This window comes from Tenrec ecaudatus, chromosome 1 (assembly GCF_050624435.1).
Source record: "Tenrec ecaudatus isolate mTenEca1 chromosome 1, mTenEca1.hap1, whole genome shotgun sequence".
NCBI lineage: Eukaryota > Metazoa > Chordata > Mammalia > Afrosoricida > Tenrecidae > Tenrec > Tenrec ecaudatus.
Window position 1 is genome coordinate 62,678,088 of NC_134530.1, and position 16,837 is coordinate 62,694,924.

The following is a 16,837-nucleotide window of genomic DNA, read 5'->3' on the forward strand; positions in this document are numbered from 1 at the left end:
TCTAATAACCTGGCATTCCATAATGCTCTCCTTCCAGACATAAGATATGATTACTGAAGTCAAAATGGGTGCATAAGCAAATGTGGTGAAGAAAGCTAATGGTTTCTGGATATTAAAAGATGTAGCGTCTGGGGTCTTAAAGGCTTGAAGTTAAACAAGCAACCATCTAACAGAGAAGCAAGAAGCCCACATGGAAGAAACACATCAGCCTGTATGATCATGAGGTATCGATGGGATCAAGTATCAGGTATCAGAAGACCCCAAACAAAAAATATATATTGATGCAAATTATGGGGGTCAGTGAGGACACCCCAAAACCCATCTATAGACAATCGGACATTCCCTTACAGAAGGATCACAAGGAAGGAACGAGTCACCCAGGGTTCAGCATAGCACCAGCGGAACACACACATCCCTCTAGTTCTTTAATGCTTCCTTCCCACACGCTCATGACCCCCCAGTTCTACCTTTCAAATCCAGCTAGACTGGTATATGTGTAGATAAGAGGTCTGGACACAAGGAATCCAGGACAGATGAACTCTGCAGGAACAGGAATGGGAGAAGCAATATCATGTGGGTAGGGGAAAGGTAGGGGGAGAAGAGGAAGAAATGGGGAACCAACCACAATGATAGATGTATAACACTCCCCCAGGGAGACAGACAACAGAAATGTGGGCAAGGAAGACAGAGGATGGTATAAAATATAAAAATAATAATTATTTATCAGGGGTTCATGAGGGTGGGAGGGTGGGGGAGGGAGGAACGAAAAAGAAGCTAATACCAAGGGCTCAAGCAGAAAGAAAGTGTTTTGAAAATGATGGCGGCAACATACGTACAAATGTGTCTGATACAATATATGTATGGGTTATTATAAGAGCTGTAAGAGCCCCCAGTAAAATGATTTATTAATTAGACAAAAGAAAAATCAGTGAGAGGAAGGCTGGGTCATATGAGGGTAGTTGACCCACCAAGAGGCTCAGGAAAGGGATGATAGGAACCACAAGACAAAAAGAAGAAAAAGCAGCACAATCAAATTAATTGAGTAAATTTAAAAGGCATTAAAAATGAGGAAAAGAAAAATGTGTTGTTTGGAAGGGCTTTTACCTCCACCCGGAGAACTGTTGGGAATATGTGGCTGATGTCTCCTTTGAACGCAAAGTGGGGGGGCTCTCTCAGTCACGGAGATCTGCAGAATGTTGGTGGCTGGTCTTGGTTAGAGAAGCTGGTGGGGCACCTTGAGGATACAAGAGAGCTGCCTAGGGAGTCAGGAACCCCGACAGCACAGAGAGGGCACCAAGAGAACCCACTCTGCAAGGGCCAGGTGCCAGCATGCGAGCTGAGGACCAGAGGCTGCAACGTGTGTGAATGCTGCCTTTCCTGTCCTCCTTCAGGCCGTGTCCACAGTCTCTGGAGGGTGGAAACGTCATTTGGCTGGTTTTTCTCCTGTGTTGATTCTCTCCTGCTTGTTGTCGAGAGGTTTTGTTGTGTCTGCGTCTAGGTGGCCACATTGAGGCAGATGATCTTACCCAGTTTGTTTGTGTGTGTAGTGACTCTGTGTATTCCTCCCATCTTCTTTTGACATCTCCTGTGCTGTTCAATACTTTGCCCATGGACTTCTTCAATAGTGAAATTTGAAGCCTGAAGTTTTTCTTCAGATCTTTCAGCTTTCGGTTTTCTAAAGGGAAACGTACACATTTCTTTAGCCATCCTTTGACATCTTCTCTTTAACTCTCTTTTTACCATTCCTTTCCGTTGCTTCAGTTACTCTGTGTTCAAGAGCAAGTTTAGGAGTCTCTTCTGACATTGGGTTTTTAATTACCTTTTACTTTATGTATGATGTTCCTGACGTCATTTTGAAACTTGTTTGGTTTTCAGGCGCTAGTGATCAACGCATTAAGTTTGTTCTTGAGATGGTCTTTTAAATTCAGGCAGTATATATACACAAGGCCATACTTTGGCTTTATGAACATGTATTACTTTTCTTCAGCCTCAGCTTGAGCTTGCGTATGAAATTAGAAGTTGGTCATCAGTTCTACAGTCATCTTCCGGCCTTGTTCTGACTGATGATATTAAGCTTCTCCAACATCTCTTTCCACAAATAAAGTTAATTTGATTCCTGTGTAAAATATCTTGTGATTGGTGTTTCCAAAATGGCGGCAGCGATGGATGTGGACACCCCGAGCGGCACCAACAGCAGTGCGGGCAAGAAGCGCTTTGAAGTGAAAAAGTGGAACGCAGTAGCCCCCTGGGCTTGGGATATTGTGGTTGATAACTGTGCCATCTGCAGGAACCACATTATGGATCTCTGCATAGAAGGTCAAGGTAACCAGGCATCTGCCACGGCGGAAGAGTGTACCGTTGCCTGGGGCGTCTGTAACCATGCTTTTCATTTCCACTGCATCTCTCGCTGGCTCTAAACACGGCAGGCGTGTCCATTGGACAACAGAGAGTGGGAATTCCAAAGTATGGGCATTCGCAAAAATGAATTCTTCTATCAAGCTTAAATGTTTGGTTATTCATTTACTGCCTTGCCCTCCTGTTACTTGATTATAATTAGATAGAACCATGTCTTCGCTGCCTTGTCTTTTCCGTTTGTCGTGCTCATGCAACCATATCGTGTTCTGTGTCAAATAAAATTCCAGTTGGATTCAGAAAAACATATCTTGTGATCTCCATGTGTATCTTTACTGTTTACGTTCTTGAGAAAAGGAATTTCCAAAAATAAGTCTTTGGACTATTAAAATTTTGCCACGAGAGCTTCAGCATTGTTTGTGTCACCAAGGGCGTATCATCCTTTTTCATATTTTCCACCTTTCACTTGCCAATAATTATCAATGCATCTGGATTGCACATTGGATCAATTTCAGACTGCATAAGATGGTAAAAACTTCCCTTCTCTAAATTTGGTATTGGTGGTTGGTGTATACGTTTTAATAATAGTCATATTAGCTGGTTTTCCGTATAGGCATATAGGTGATCGCCTGTCATTAGCAGCATTGAACTTTAGGATAGGTCTTGAGAGGTTTTTCTACGGTGACTGCAATGGCATTCCTCTCGATTTTATCATCGTTGGCATAGTGAGCTATCTGGTTTCGGATGACTTCTAAGTTTTCATTTGATTTTGAAGACTTCTAATTTTCCTAGACTCGTTCTTTGAACATTTCATGCATACATTTTATCAATGGATGTTTGTAGTTGTTTCTTGTCATTGTGAGTCATGGCGCATCACCAACTGAAGGCCCTGAAAGCTTTACTCCATTAAAGTTGACTCTATTTTGAGGAGGAGGCTCTTCCCCAGTTTTATTTCTAATGCCTTCCAACCTTACGGTCTCTTCTTGTGGCACTATATCAGCTAGTGGTCCACTGCTATTTCACCAGAAATAGATTTCAAAGTTGTATTTCCTAGTTTGTCTATTCTATAAACTTCATGGAAACTTGTCCACATGGGTCACCCTACTGATATATGAAATGCCGGTAGCATAACTTAACAGTAAACCGACAAATGAATGCTAGCAAATATTATATAAGAATTTACAAGTTCCAAAAGAGCGAAACCGGTCTGTCTGCTTGATGAAGTTAGCATAATCTTGATACTAAATCTGAGGGCTATATGAGAAAGATAACTTAAAGACTGATATCATTCATAAAGCAGTAACAACTGGAATTGAATAAAGTATATAAATTATAATACATTTTTAATAAGTTCAATTAATTTCAGGAATTCAAGGCTGGTTTAACACTAGTAAAATTATTTAATGTAATTCACATGATCAATATTTAAAAGACCTGATTTAGTGCGGCTAGCATATGTACATGAGGCTGCAGTTCCAGCAACCATCTTGAACTACAAGGTGACCTTGAAAAGAACGATATACTCTGATGATTGTAAAGTAGAAAGACCAAGAAGCCCCCACCTCCGTGTTGGTCTACTGATCTTCTGACTTACTTTATATGAAAGAGAAATAAGGACCTGTGGATCCTAGGCCACTGCTACCTTTTTTTTATTATTATTACATTCGCAGAACCAGATCCTATTGATTCATGATATTTGAGATGGGATTTGTAACGTGAGTGAAGTGTTACTCAACGGAAAGGATGAAAGAAATCGAGGGCATTTTAGACACAATAATAGCAGTGTACAAAAGTGAAAGCCATGAACAAGCCTGGCTTGCTCGGAAAGATAACAAGATGAGTGCATCTGCTTGTGTCTTACGCTGGGACAGAGACGGAATTCAGTTGGAGGAGATCATGGTCACTTTGTAGCTCCATTACATGCAAACCAGCCCCTGCAGGGGAGGGGAGTGACCCTTTGCAGAGCTGGGTGAGTAAACAGATATTATCCAGGCAGGACACAGCTCAATGAGGGGCAGTGAGTCCTTGACTTACAAGAAGGTGATTTGAGCTCTCAAGTCCTTGCTTTCAGAGCTAAGAACCTGCTTCAGACAAAAGTGACTATGTCAGACTTGTACCCCAGATGCTGTGCACGGTAATACTGTTCAATCTTCATACTTCAGAGTAGCAGAGTCCCCAAATGGTAGATTTCTTATGAAGGAAGTCTGTATAGAAGTATGATAGAAGAATCAGGCAAATAGATTTCATCTCTATCTCTGGTGATTCCGTTGCCTAACATTTCTATTGTTATTAGAAAGCTTTGTAGTATGTCAGGCTCAATGACACAATGTCCCATACATTCCAATTTTCCTGTGGAGGTCATGATGCGATTATTAATGTTGTTCCTTTTAACTCTAAAAGGTATCCTGCATTTGATAATAAATTTTATGATTACCTAGCCCACTTGTATAAGGGCTTCATAGTTTCTAAAGAAATTGTACCTTTGCTGTTGCTTTCTCTCATTTGGAAAATAAGTAACTCACTGCCACTCCTCTTTTCCCAGAGGAATTTGGCAATTAGAGAGAAATTTGGAAAGATGTACTATTTGATCCTAATGTTTCAGGAAGAGGCATTGAGGGGGTTGGAAAAAAATGCTTCTAAAGCATATGAGATCAGTGTTATTTTGCAATGAATGAGACCGTTGTTGCAATGCTGGGAAGAATATCCACTTCCCTAGTGGGATGAGGAATGTGGTGCATAGTTTTTGAGAGAAAAATGACATTTGCAAGGGGAAGATGCAAGTGCTTTTATAGAATTCAAGAAGAAGGATCCATTGACCTCACAGGCGGAGAGAAACTGAAATAGTCAGAGGACCCTTCCTCACCTTCTCTACCACCACCAAGGCAATCAGAAGGAGGGAGCACCTCGGAGATAGAAACCTCTCCTTTTACTATTGCTTTCAGTTAACATTTGAGGTGTCTGAACTTGCAAGATCAGTACTGGTATGTCACTTTTCACATGGGGATACTGAAATTCAGAATATAAGCTGACATCCTGAAAATGCAAAGCTTATAAATGACCGATGGCTGGGAATTGAACACGGACCTGTTTCTTTTCTTTTTTTAAAAAAAAAAATCACCTTATTGGGGGCCCTTACAGCTCTTATAACAATTTATACATCAGTCGTATCAAGCACATTTGTACATTGTTGCCATCATCATTTTCAGAACATTTTCTTTCTACGGGAGCCCTTGGTGTCAGCTCCTCTTTTTTCCCTTTCTCTCCTACCCTCCCACCCTCATGAAGCCTTGATAAATTATAAATTATTATTTTCATATTTTACACCATCTGCTGTCTCCCTTCACCCACTTTTATGTGAACATGGACATTTTTTCAATTAAGATGGCAAACCCAAAACCAAAGCCACTGCGACTGAATTGTTTCCATTTCATAGTGACCATATAGGACAGAATCGAACTGCTGCTCTGAATTTTGGAGGCTGTAAATTTCTACAGGAATAGACAGCATATTTCTCCCAAATGGTGGATCAGAACTACTGACTTTGTGGTTAACAGCCCAAAAAAATAACCCACTATTTCACCAGGACACCTCGAAGATGATGAAAGGGACCCCAATTCTCTAGATAAAACCTTGGCTAGTATTATGACAGAAATGACTCGTGTTTTGTTTTGTTTTACTAAGAGACACAGAATATGCTTTATGTCATAAGAATATGATTCCATGCAAAGGCCTAGAATTAGAAAACCCAAAAGGGAAAAACATGGTTGATATTTCTCAAACTGAAGAAAAAATTCAAGCTTCAAATTTAAATATTGAAGGATTCTATAGAAAAACATTAACCAACCCAGTAAGTATGAAAACAAGATTTAATGAATACTTAGTCACTGTAACAAAGTGAATTGGCCAGTGTTTACCAATTTCAGGAGGTAGGCTATAATCAAGAACTAACGGTACTGAGTGAAGCAGGTGTGTGTTAGGCTTATATCCTCTCACCATCCTTATTAAATCTGTGTGCTGAGAAATCATCAGAGAAGCTGGATTATATGAAGAATGTGGTATCAGGATTGGAAGAAGGCTTATTAACAACCTGCGATATGCAGATGACACACCTTGTTTGACGAAAATGAGAACTTGAGACACTTGCTAATGAATGTCAAGGATTGCACCCTTGTATGTTACAGCTCAATGAAAAGAAGACCAGACTCCTCACAATAGGCAACATCATGATAAATAGAGAGAAGGCTGAAGTTGTCAGAGATTTCGTTTTGTTTGGATCTACAGTCAATGCTCCTGGAATCAGCAGTCAAGAGATCAAAAGACGCATTGCATTGGGTAAATCTGCTGCACAGATCCTACTTAGAGCAAGGACATTGCTTTGAGGACTAAGGTGTGCCTGACAGAAGCCATGGTATTTTCTTTCTTTCTTTCTTTTTTATTGAATCATTTTATTCGGGACTCATACAATGTTTATCACAATCCATCCATCCATCCATTGTGTCAAGCACATCTGTTGCCATCATCATTCTCAAAACATTTGTTTTCTACTTGAGCCCTTGGTATCAGCTCCTCATTTCCCCCTTCCTTCCATGCTCCCCCGTCCGTCATGAATCCTTGATAATTTATAAATTATTTTGTCATATCTTACACTGCCCAATGTCTCCCTTCACCACTTTTCTGTTGTCCACTCCCCCCCCCCCAGTGTTGTCCGTCCCCCAGGGAGGATGCTATATGTAGATCCTTGTAATTGGATCCCCCTTTCCACCCCACTCTCCCTCCACCCTCCCAGTATCACCACTCTCACCACTAGTCCTGAAGGGATCATCTGTCCTGGATTCCCTGTGTTCCCAGTTGCTATCTATACCAGTGTACATCATCTGGTCTAGCCGGATTTGTAAGGTAGAATTGGGATCAGGATAGTGGGATAGGGGTGGGGGAGAGGACGCATTTAGGAACTAGAGGAAAGTTGTATGTTTCATCATTGCTACACTGCACCCTGACTGGCTCCTATCCTCCCCGTGACCCTTCTATAAGGGGATGTCTAGTTGCCTACAGCTAGGCTTTGGGTCTCCAATCTGCACTCCCCCTCATTCACAAGGATTTGATTTTTTGTTCTTTGATGCCTGATACCTGATCCCTTTCACACCTCGTGATCACACAGCCTGGTGTGCTGCTTCCATGGGGGCTTTGTTGCTTCTGAGCTCATGGCTGGCTGAAGGTAAGCCATGGTATTTTCAATGGCCTCATATACATGTGGAAGTTGGGCATTGAATAATGAAGACCAAAGAAAACTGAATGCATTTGAATTGTGGTACTGGTGAAAAATTGTGAAAGTACTGCTAAAAGAACAAATAAATCTGTCTTGGGTGAAGTACGGCCAGAGGACTCCCCAGAGGCAAGGATGGCGAGACTTCGTCTCACATTGGGCCTGTTGTCAGGAGGATGAGGGGTGCCATTGCTGGCATCACATGGATCTTGATGGAAAGCAGAGAATGCTGGGAAGATGTTTATGGAATTTTATTGATTACGCAAAGCTATTTGACAGTGGGCATCACAACAAAATATGAAGAGCATTGGAGACTTCCAGGAAGATGGCGCCAATGTAGCCTCACCACTCTATGCTCCCGTTGTTACATCTCAAAGGAGAACGTGGCTGCTTGTTGGAGAGCCAGAGCAGGCTCAAGGCCCATGAGCAGGCCGGAGATGGGAGCAGAGCTTTTACCTTTTCTTGGCTGTGGATACTGAGCTAAGTCGGTTTCCGAGGACCTCCTCAGCCAACGGCAGCAAGGTGGTACAACTGCCTGCCCTCGCATCCCCGACATCGGACCTGCAGGTAGGGGAAGAGAGGGGGCTGGGGTGGGGGAAGGGAGCTGATGGCATTGATGACTGTATAACCCACCTGAGGGGAGGAAACAGCAGAAATGTATGTGAATGGATATATTGGATTATGTACGATATGGCAATAAATCAAGAAACGTTCCTGGGGACTGGGTGGGGGGCGGGAGGGGATAAAGGGGAGCTGATATCAAGGAGTTCAAGAAGAAAAAAAATGTTTTGAAACTGACTGGTAGTAACTGTACAACACTGCTTGATGTGATTGAACTATAGAATGCTGTGATATCTGTAAGCGCTCCCAATAAAATGATTTTTAAAAATTATATGGATGGCATTGTGAAAACAGTGAATCCCAGAACGCTTCCTTGTGCTCGGACAGAACATGTCTACAGATGAGAGGCAATTCTTGGGAAAGAACCAAGAAATACTACTTGGCTGGAAACGAGAAAAGGTGTGCACCGGGGTTACATTCTTTTACCACCCTTGTTTAGTCTGCATGATAAGCAAACAATGTGTGAAGGGAACTGTCTTAAGAATGAAGCACGAGGCTTGGGGAAAGACTATTTAACAATCTGCGATGTGAAAATGGCAGAACCATGCTTACTGAAAGCCACGCGAACTTGAAACACTCACTGAGGAGGACCCAAGCTTACAGCCTGAGCATGGACGACACTTGCACATAAAAAATAAACATGCTCACAAGGGGTCAGTAAGCAGCATCATGGAAAACAGATCAAAGCAGAAGTTGTCAAGAAGTTCCTTAGGATCCACAATCCTTACAAGGAAGCAAAGCTCAAGGGTCAAATGCATTAAATTGGGCAAATCTGCTGAAAAACATCTTTTTTTAATATCCCGAAGCAAAGATGACACATCTAGGACTAAGGTGCTCTTGACCCAAGACATGGGAAATTGCCTCATATGTATGCAAAAGCTGGACAGCAAATGAAAAAGAGCAAAATCTACGTGATGCGTTTGGATGACGGTGTTGGCACGGAGTATTGAATATACCAAATACTGCAGAAGAGGGAACAAATCTGTCTAGGAAGAAATAAGGCCAGACCGATTCTTAGATTCAAGTCATCCAATTGCTGTCCTTTCGTGTCCCTCTTCATTCGAGGAAACAGAAAGAAGCCCCATGGAGTGAGGTCAGGTGAGTAAGGTGCGTGGGGCAAGAAAGGCTTGCTGTTATGTTTTTGTTTTACTGAAAACTGGTGCACTGAGGTGGCTGCAGGAGCAAGTGCATTGTCTTGGCGGCAAATAAAAATCAGGCCTTTTTTGTTGCACTGTTACACAATCTTTCCAGAACCTCTAAATAGAAAGCTTGATGAACAGTCTGACCTCATGGAATGAACTCCAAATGCACTATGAGTCGACACTTTCATCCATTTGGGAAGTTGACAGACGTCCAAACAAGGTTTGTCATCAATCAACATGTTACCTTCTTTGAAAGGAGAAAACCATTAGTACACCTGAGGTTTTCCCCATAGCTGTCCTTCTAAGCTGTGTCCAACATCACAACAATTTCTGCAGGAATTTTTTCCCAAGCAGGAAACAAAATTTCCCAGCCACATGCTGTTCTCTTTAATCAGCCGTCACAAAAAACGAGGTTTGAGCTTTTACAAAAAATCCTCAGGTGATGCCAGTGGGTGCACTAACTGAGAGTGAATTGCTGGATGCTGGCCTCGAGGGGAAATGCGTGCTATGGAAGTTCTGCTCAGTGGAGCTTCTTTCCATTTTCGGGGTGGAGGGGGTGCGGTTGGGGTGGGACTCTCTCGTAAAGCCAGAGATCAAATGTGGAAGAGACCATCAATTGTTCCCATGAAAGTTCAAGTTAAAACTGAAGAAAATTAAAACAAGTCTACAAGAACCAAACTAAGAGCTTGAGGACATCCCACCTGAATTTAGAGAACATCTCAAGAACGCATTGGACACAGTGAACGCTTGCGACCAAAGACCAGATGAATTGTGGGGTGACGTCAAGGATCTCATACATGAAGAATGCAAAGGGTCATTCAAAAGACAGGACAGAAGGAAAAGACCAAAGTGGACATCAAGAGAGACTCTGAAACACTTTCTTGAACAGCAGCTAGAGGAGCAGGTAAATGAGCAGAGGAACAGCTGGATGAGTAGCTAGCGCAAATGGAAGAAATGAGGTCATGAAAGAGCGGAGCAGAAAATGCTAAGCAAGATTTGAAAAAAAAAAAAAAAGAGCTGAACAGAACTTTTCAAAAAGCAACTCTTGAAGAGAGAGCAAAACATTCTCATGAAATGTGCATGTCAGTGAAATTTCCAGAGTTAGAAAACTAAAAGTGAGGAGGAAGGCTCTCGGCATACTTCAAGGTAGAAGAACTGAAGAAAAAGAAAATCACCCCTTGAGTTGCAATATTGAAGGATTCCATGGCAAAATCGTGAATGACACAGGACGCATCAAAAGAAGATGGAAGGCATGCAGAGTCACTTTACAAAAAAAAAAAAATTGGCCAAGATGCAGCCATTTCAAGAGGCAGCATATGATCCAGAACCCATGGTGCTGAAGGAAGAAGCTCAAGCTGCCCTGAAGACGTTAGCCAAACCAGGCACCAAGAATTGACGGGCTTCCAGTAGGAATGTTTCAGAAAAGCAATCCAGCGCTGGAAGCACGCACTGTGCCAAAAGAAAAGATGAAGCCGACCCAGCTAACTGACGGAAGGAGATGCGTATTCGCATCCATGCCCAAGAAAGGTGACCCAAGAGAACGTGGAACTTATTGAAGAATATAATTCATGCATTCGGCAAATAAACTTTTTCTAAAGACAATTCTGCAACAATTGCAGCTGTATATTGACAGGAAGCAGCCAGGAATTAAGCTGGATCCAAAGGAGAATGCAGAATGGGGGGAATTGAAGTCCTGTTTCTCCCTCTGGGTTTGGCACACAGTAAGCGCTCAACGAAATTTCTTGATGCGGACTCGGCCGCAGTATAGTCTTCCATCGCTGATGGTTGTCTCTGCGCACCAAGAACATAACTGGAAAGGAGCGACCATGAAAGGCTCTTAAACTACATCCAAACTGGGGAGGGGTTGGGCATGGAAAAAAACAAACCACATCCAAACTAGAGGTCACAGGCATCATGTGGACTTTATTACATGTGGGAGCGAGCGGAGTACTGATCACATCAACTCCATGCTGCCAATCGGGTGGTGATAATAGCAATAGACTGAGGGAGTGAGCTCTGAGCTGGACTCAGGCATTGGCCACTGTCGGGCCATGCCCATGGATTATATGAAGACATACTTGTAAGACCTACTGAGTGACTCCATCACGCCTGTCACTTTGTCATATTGCAATGGCTCGCACGCTGCTATGGTACAAGAAGCTGCGCCAGAATGTCAAATACCAGCAGGGTCATCCAGGTGGACAACTTTCAGTAGAGCTTCTAGACCAAGACAGACTAGAAATGAAGGCCTGGGGAGCTAACTCGGAAAATCAGCTAATGTGAACTCTGGATGACAGCTGACTCTTGTCTGAAATCGCACTGGAGGACGAGCCCACTAGGCTGGGAAGCCCTCAAAATGCACGGTGACTCCAGCAATGGGGCAGGATTCCACGGCGACCAACCACAAGGCAAACCTGCTGAGGGGCTGTGCAGGGAAAGGAGAGAGACTCGTGGTCCCTACATCGTAAAGGGAGCCCCCTGATTGGCCCCACGCCGTCCTTGCTGAAAGCTGGAATTACAAAAGAAAGCATTTCTTTCCCTCTCCTTTCAGCTCAACTTCAATTGGACAGCTTTTATTTTATTTTATGAGCTCTTCCGTTTTTTGCAGACAACTCTTGTCAGGGTCTGAGGTCCATAGAAGCTCAGATCCAGTCTCTGTCTTTGTAGAAATTCTCGGTGTGTGCGGATGGTTGGGCGACATGGATAAAGGAGCGGTGCTGTCCTGGAGTCAGAAGCCAGCAGGAGGCCTGGCAGAAGGCAGAACTGGAGTGGTGCTCTTATGATGTTGTTGTTGTTGTTAGGTGCCATCAAGTCAGCGCTGATGCATAGCTCCTTAAAAACCCAACTCACTGCCGTCGAGTTGATGCCGACTCATGGCGACCCTATAGGGCAGATTGGAACTGCCCCTGCGGGTTTCTGAGACTGCAACTCTTTATGAGAGTAGGAAGCCCATCCCGGCTGGCTGTTACCAACCATGGGCTTTACGGATCTATTCCCAGTGGGCAACCACTACGCCTCCAGGGCTCCGCTCATAGCTCCTTTGGGCATCTGCCCAACAAGCTATTGGTCAGTTCTGACTCATGATGACTCCATGCCCGTCAGAGTTGAGCTGAGCTCCGTAGGGTCCTCAGTGTCAGCTTTTGTAAGTGAACTTCAGGTCTTTCTTCTCAGGTACCTCTGGGGAGCCTTCAACGTCCAGTCTTGCAGTTAGCATCCAAGCCCACTAACCATTTGCCCTCCCGCAAGGGTCAGCAAATCCCAAGAAGGCTGAAACTCCAGAGGAAAGGTTACCTAAACCAGTGGGTGTGACTGGGATATAAGACAGCTTTGAGAACAAGAACCAGGCAACCAGAAATGGGTTAAGTAAGGTTGCTGGTGGAGCATGTGGGGGTAAAAAAGACCAAAAATAACCCCAAAGGGGTCTGATCAGTCCAAGGAGCTATAGGAGCAGCTTAAAGCTACTGCCTTTTGATGCTGTAATGCTTGAGTGCTTCCATCCTGGGCACGAAGGGCACCATCACTGCCCCTCCCCCAGTGCAGTGAGGAGACAGGCAATGACATTCCGGGGTCAAATGCTGGGCGGGAGATGGGTACCAGCACTGTGCATCACATAAGAGGCCATCTCGACAGGCTTCAAGGAAGTGGTTGATTGACACAGTCTCGGGAAGGGTGGGGCCAAGCTGGCACGGTTTCTTGGAGAAACGACCCTCCATTACCAGCTGCCTGAGTGAATGGCCTTTCTGTTTTCCTGTGTTCCGAACTTCTATCTCTACCAACTGTCCTGGGCCTGGAACACAGAGGTTCTGTGAATCAGTGAGCCCAGGAGAACGTACAGGTGGCAGCCTGCCTACCATCTTCCCTTATTCCTCGGGCTGCGTGCCCAGGGAAGGCGCAAACTTTCTTTCCATCTCCTGGGGGAACATTTGAAACCTCTGGGAAATCCTGTGAAGTCAGAACTCAGTGAATCAGAAGTTGTGACCCACTTTCTCCTTAAAATAGAGGTGGAGGAAGGATTGTCTATTTACATAGAGAGGGCAGGATTTCATGGTGTGGTGGTTAGATTTCAGGTCAACTTGACAGTACCTGTGTGGAGGTAGTCCAACCTGTCAATCAGGTGGTCACTTGATGATGCCTCCTTGGGGGTGTAACCTCTTGCTAGGACAATGGGAACTTCCCTCTCTGCCCTACACCCTCCTTGCTTGCTGGGATTCTGTGTATGCCTCCAGGGGTGGCCCCTTGTGGGCCGCTGACCGTGGGAGCTGCAAACCACCTGTCATGTCCCCAGACATTGGGTCAACTAGACTTGTACCCACTCGACTTTGATCTCCCTGCTTCTGACATCATCTTTCCGTGTCATCGGTCGCAGCTCCGTGGCCCTGGGTAGCATAGGCCTATTGATTTGAGTTGGACTGGGCTGAGATGCCTTCTTGACATAAAATTGCTTCTTCATATAAAGGTTTTTTTCCAATACATCTATGGATGTCACTGTGTTTGTTTCTCTAGAACACAGGGGTCAGCAAACTTCGGCTCCCAAACCACATGCAGTTCTACACAAATGTTCATGCGGCTCTGAAGTAAAACTGGAAAAAAAATTAAGAATATTATTCAGATAATAATGAATTCATTTGTTTATAAAGATGTATGTATGGCTCTAGAATAATTTTTAAATCGGCATGAAGGACAGGTTTGGTTCTTCTGTCTCAACAGTTGCTGACCCCTGCTATGGACAACCCAGCCGAACCCACATGGGTAATGTTGGATTGAAAACATGGGTTTCAAAGGTTTAGGAGAAATAAAAAGAGATCTCAGGTCTTTCCGTTTAATCACAGGTAGATGGTTGGGCTCTCAGCTTCTGCAGGATGACATTCTTCCTTTGATGGGGAACTTATCACTTGCAAAACAAAGACATTTTGTGGAATTATTGTTTTTAGAGATCATCAATATATACTAACATATTAGAAGCTGCGGTTCCCCGGGTGATGTCTAAAGGAGCCGGGTGACGTGGTGGTTAAGCATGGGCTTCCGTTGGAAACCACCCCCTGCTGTCCTGCAGAGAGATGAGGCTCTCCATTCCTGTACGGAGGTACAGCGACAGAGACGCACAGGGGCAGTTCTCTCCTGTCCTATAGCGTCTCGATGAGTCCGAGTTGACTCGATGGCAGTGAGTTTGTTTTTTGGGGGGCAATTGGATGGTTAAGTGCTCACCTACTAACCAAAAGGTTGGTGGTTTGACTCCGCCCTGTGGTGCCTAGGAAGAAAGGTGTGGCAATCTACGACCCCAAGCCAGCCACAGTTCTGCTCTGATACACATGCAAGTGACATGAGTCAGCGTGGGCTCCAGGCCACTGGTTTGCTTTTGAAGATGAATAATTAATTAGCATGGAAGCTAATGGTATACCATGTGACTATTTAACAGCTTTCTCACAGTGAACTCCCTCTGGGTGACCTCTAACCGTGGGTCATCTTCTGGCCTCTGGAACCTGCATAGAAAGAGTTGGTGCCATGAGGCTGCCCATCACAGACCTGAAAGGGGACTGTCCACACCACCTGTCTGGTCATACACACCGGGCATGTTGTTGAGGCCGCAAGCCCCAGGAAGAGATTGTGGGCTCTCCTAATGAGGACCCACCAGGGCTGCCCTCCTGGGCGTGGAAGCAGATGGCAGCCGCGAAATCCTGACTGTAAGCCGCAAGATGATGAAGGACTGGAGATGGGAGGGGGTACCAAGCCAGCTGTGCCTGACACCAGGCATCTTAACCAGCTAGGTGGGAGGACACAGGACTCTCAGACAGAACTGGGCACATGGGCTTAGTCAGCATCTGTTTCCTATCCCATCCTCCTCCTTCCTGGGAGGCTGAAGCTTTCCTTGCTTCATGCCTGTCTTTGCTCTCTCCTCTCACTCTAATCTCCATTTTTGGCGAGTCTCCCTATCTTTCAGGTTGTTTCTTCTTTATTTCCCTTATTCCTCTTACCTCACCCTCTTTCTCTCTGTGTGTTTGGGCTTCTCCCCATCCCCCTGCCCTCTTTGCCTCCATTGCTGGCGCTGTGGGCTTCTCCCCACTGTGTAGGATATAAGTACTCAAGCCACATGCCACCGAAGCTGGTAGTGGGTTGGGCTTCCTTTATCTGGTATCTTGAGTGCTTTCTGTGGGCCAACGATCCTTTCCTGAGATAGAATTCTACCCCCTGCTTCTGAGATGGTTTCTGTACCCACTTTGGGGTGCGTCGGCAACAGATCATTTTTACATCAGGCAAACAGGATACATAAATGAAAATCCAGATTCACAAATGCAAAATGATTTGCTTCGGGAATTATTTAAATATCCAGTGCATTTACAATGCAATTCTGTTTATGAAAATGAACTTCACACCCAACCTCTCAGGGGCATCCCAGTGATGTGCGGTGAGTTCATATCTGAGTCTTTAATAGTAATGAAAAATCAATGAAATGCCTGAAATCCAGAGTTCTGGCTCCTTTAGTTAACCGGAGGATGCAAAGCCTTGCTCTGAGGGCAGCTTGATCTGTGGCAAGGACACGGCCTTTAAACTTCTGGCTCCTCAGCTCTCTAGGCTTGAGAGCCTAACCAAGTTCTTTAGCCTTTCTGTGCTACTGTCTTCTCATCTGCAAAGTGGGGAGAATAAGACAAACTGGCAGGTGCATTGTGGGGAATAACGGAGTTCACATTTGTGACTCGTGACCTTTGGAACTGGCAGGATGACTTGAACGTTGAAAAGCAAGTGTTTCTGGGGCTTCTCTTGGAGGTTTCTAATCTCATTTAGCAAAACCACAAAGACTGGGAAACTGGGAAACTGGATTTAAGAAGGCTGTGGTTCTTCAAGGGGCCCTGTGGATCATGCGCTGGCGTGTTAACCACAAGGTCAGCAGTTTGAAATCACCAGCTGCTCTGTGAGAGGTGAGGCTTTCTACTCCCATAAAGATGTGCAGTCTTGGAAACCCACAGGGGTGACTCTACCCTGTCCTACTGGATGGTTATGACTCACACCCACTAGAGGGAGTTTAAGTGTGATTATTCATAGTACGTCCTATCAGAGGGACCGATGCCATGTATGCTGCTTTGGGGTGAACTTGTTTGGGACTGATATTGGAGGAACCTGCTGCAACACCCTATGACTGCTTAAGTTTTGGTTAGCAGGTATGTCTGAAATGATCTGAATCTATCTTTGAACTACTGTATTCCTTAGAGGCAAGCATTTGGTATGAACTTAACATTGGGAAATTTTAGGCTCTGTATCAGAAAACAATGTTATGCAATACAATACCAAATGATACACATTTCAACAGTTAGTAGAAAAGGCAAAACCTTGAATGGATTCATGCAAATGAAGAGAAAAATGGAAAAAGGTCAAGATGTGATGAACCAAAGATCAATGTGTAGGGCCAAAGGGAGCCCACGGTGGAGAAGGGGTCTTTGGTCCTCACATGGCAGTGGCAATGAGG

The 16,837-nt window shown here is 44.4% G+C and overlaps 1 pseudogene; it reads left to right on the top strand.

Moving 5' to 3' along the window:
- The first annotated feature begins 2,150 nt into the window (after positions 1-2,150).
- Positions 2,151-2,417, top strand: LOC142434554 (E3 ubiquitin-protein ligase RBX1 pseudogene; annotated as a pseudogene).
- Positions 2,418-16,837: the final 14,420 nt, after the last annotated feature.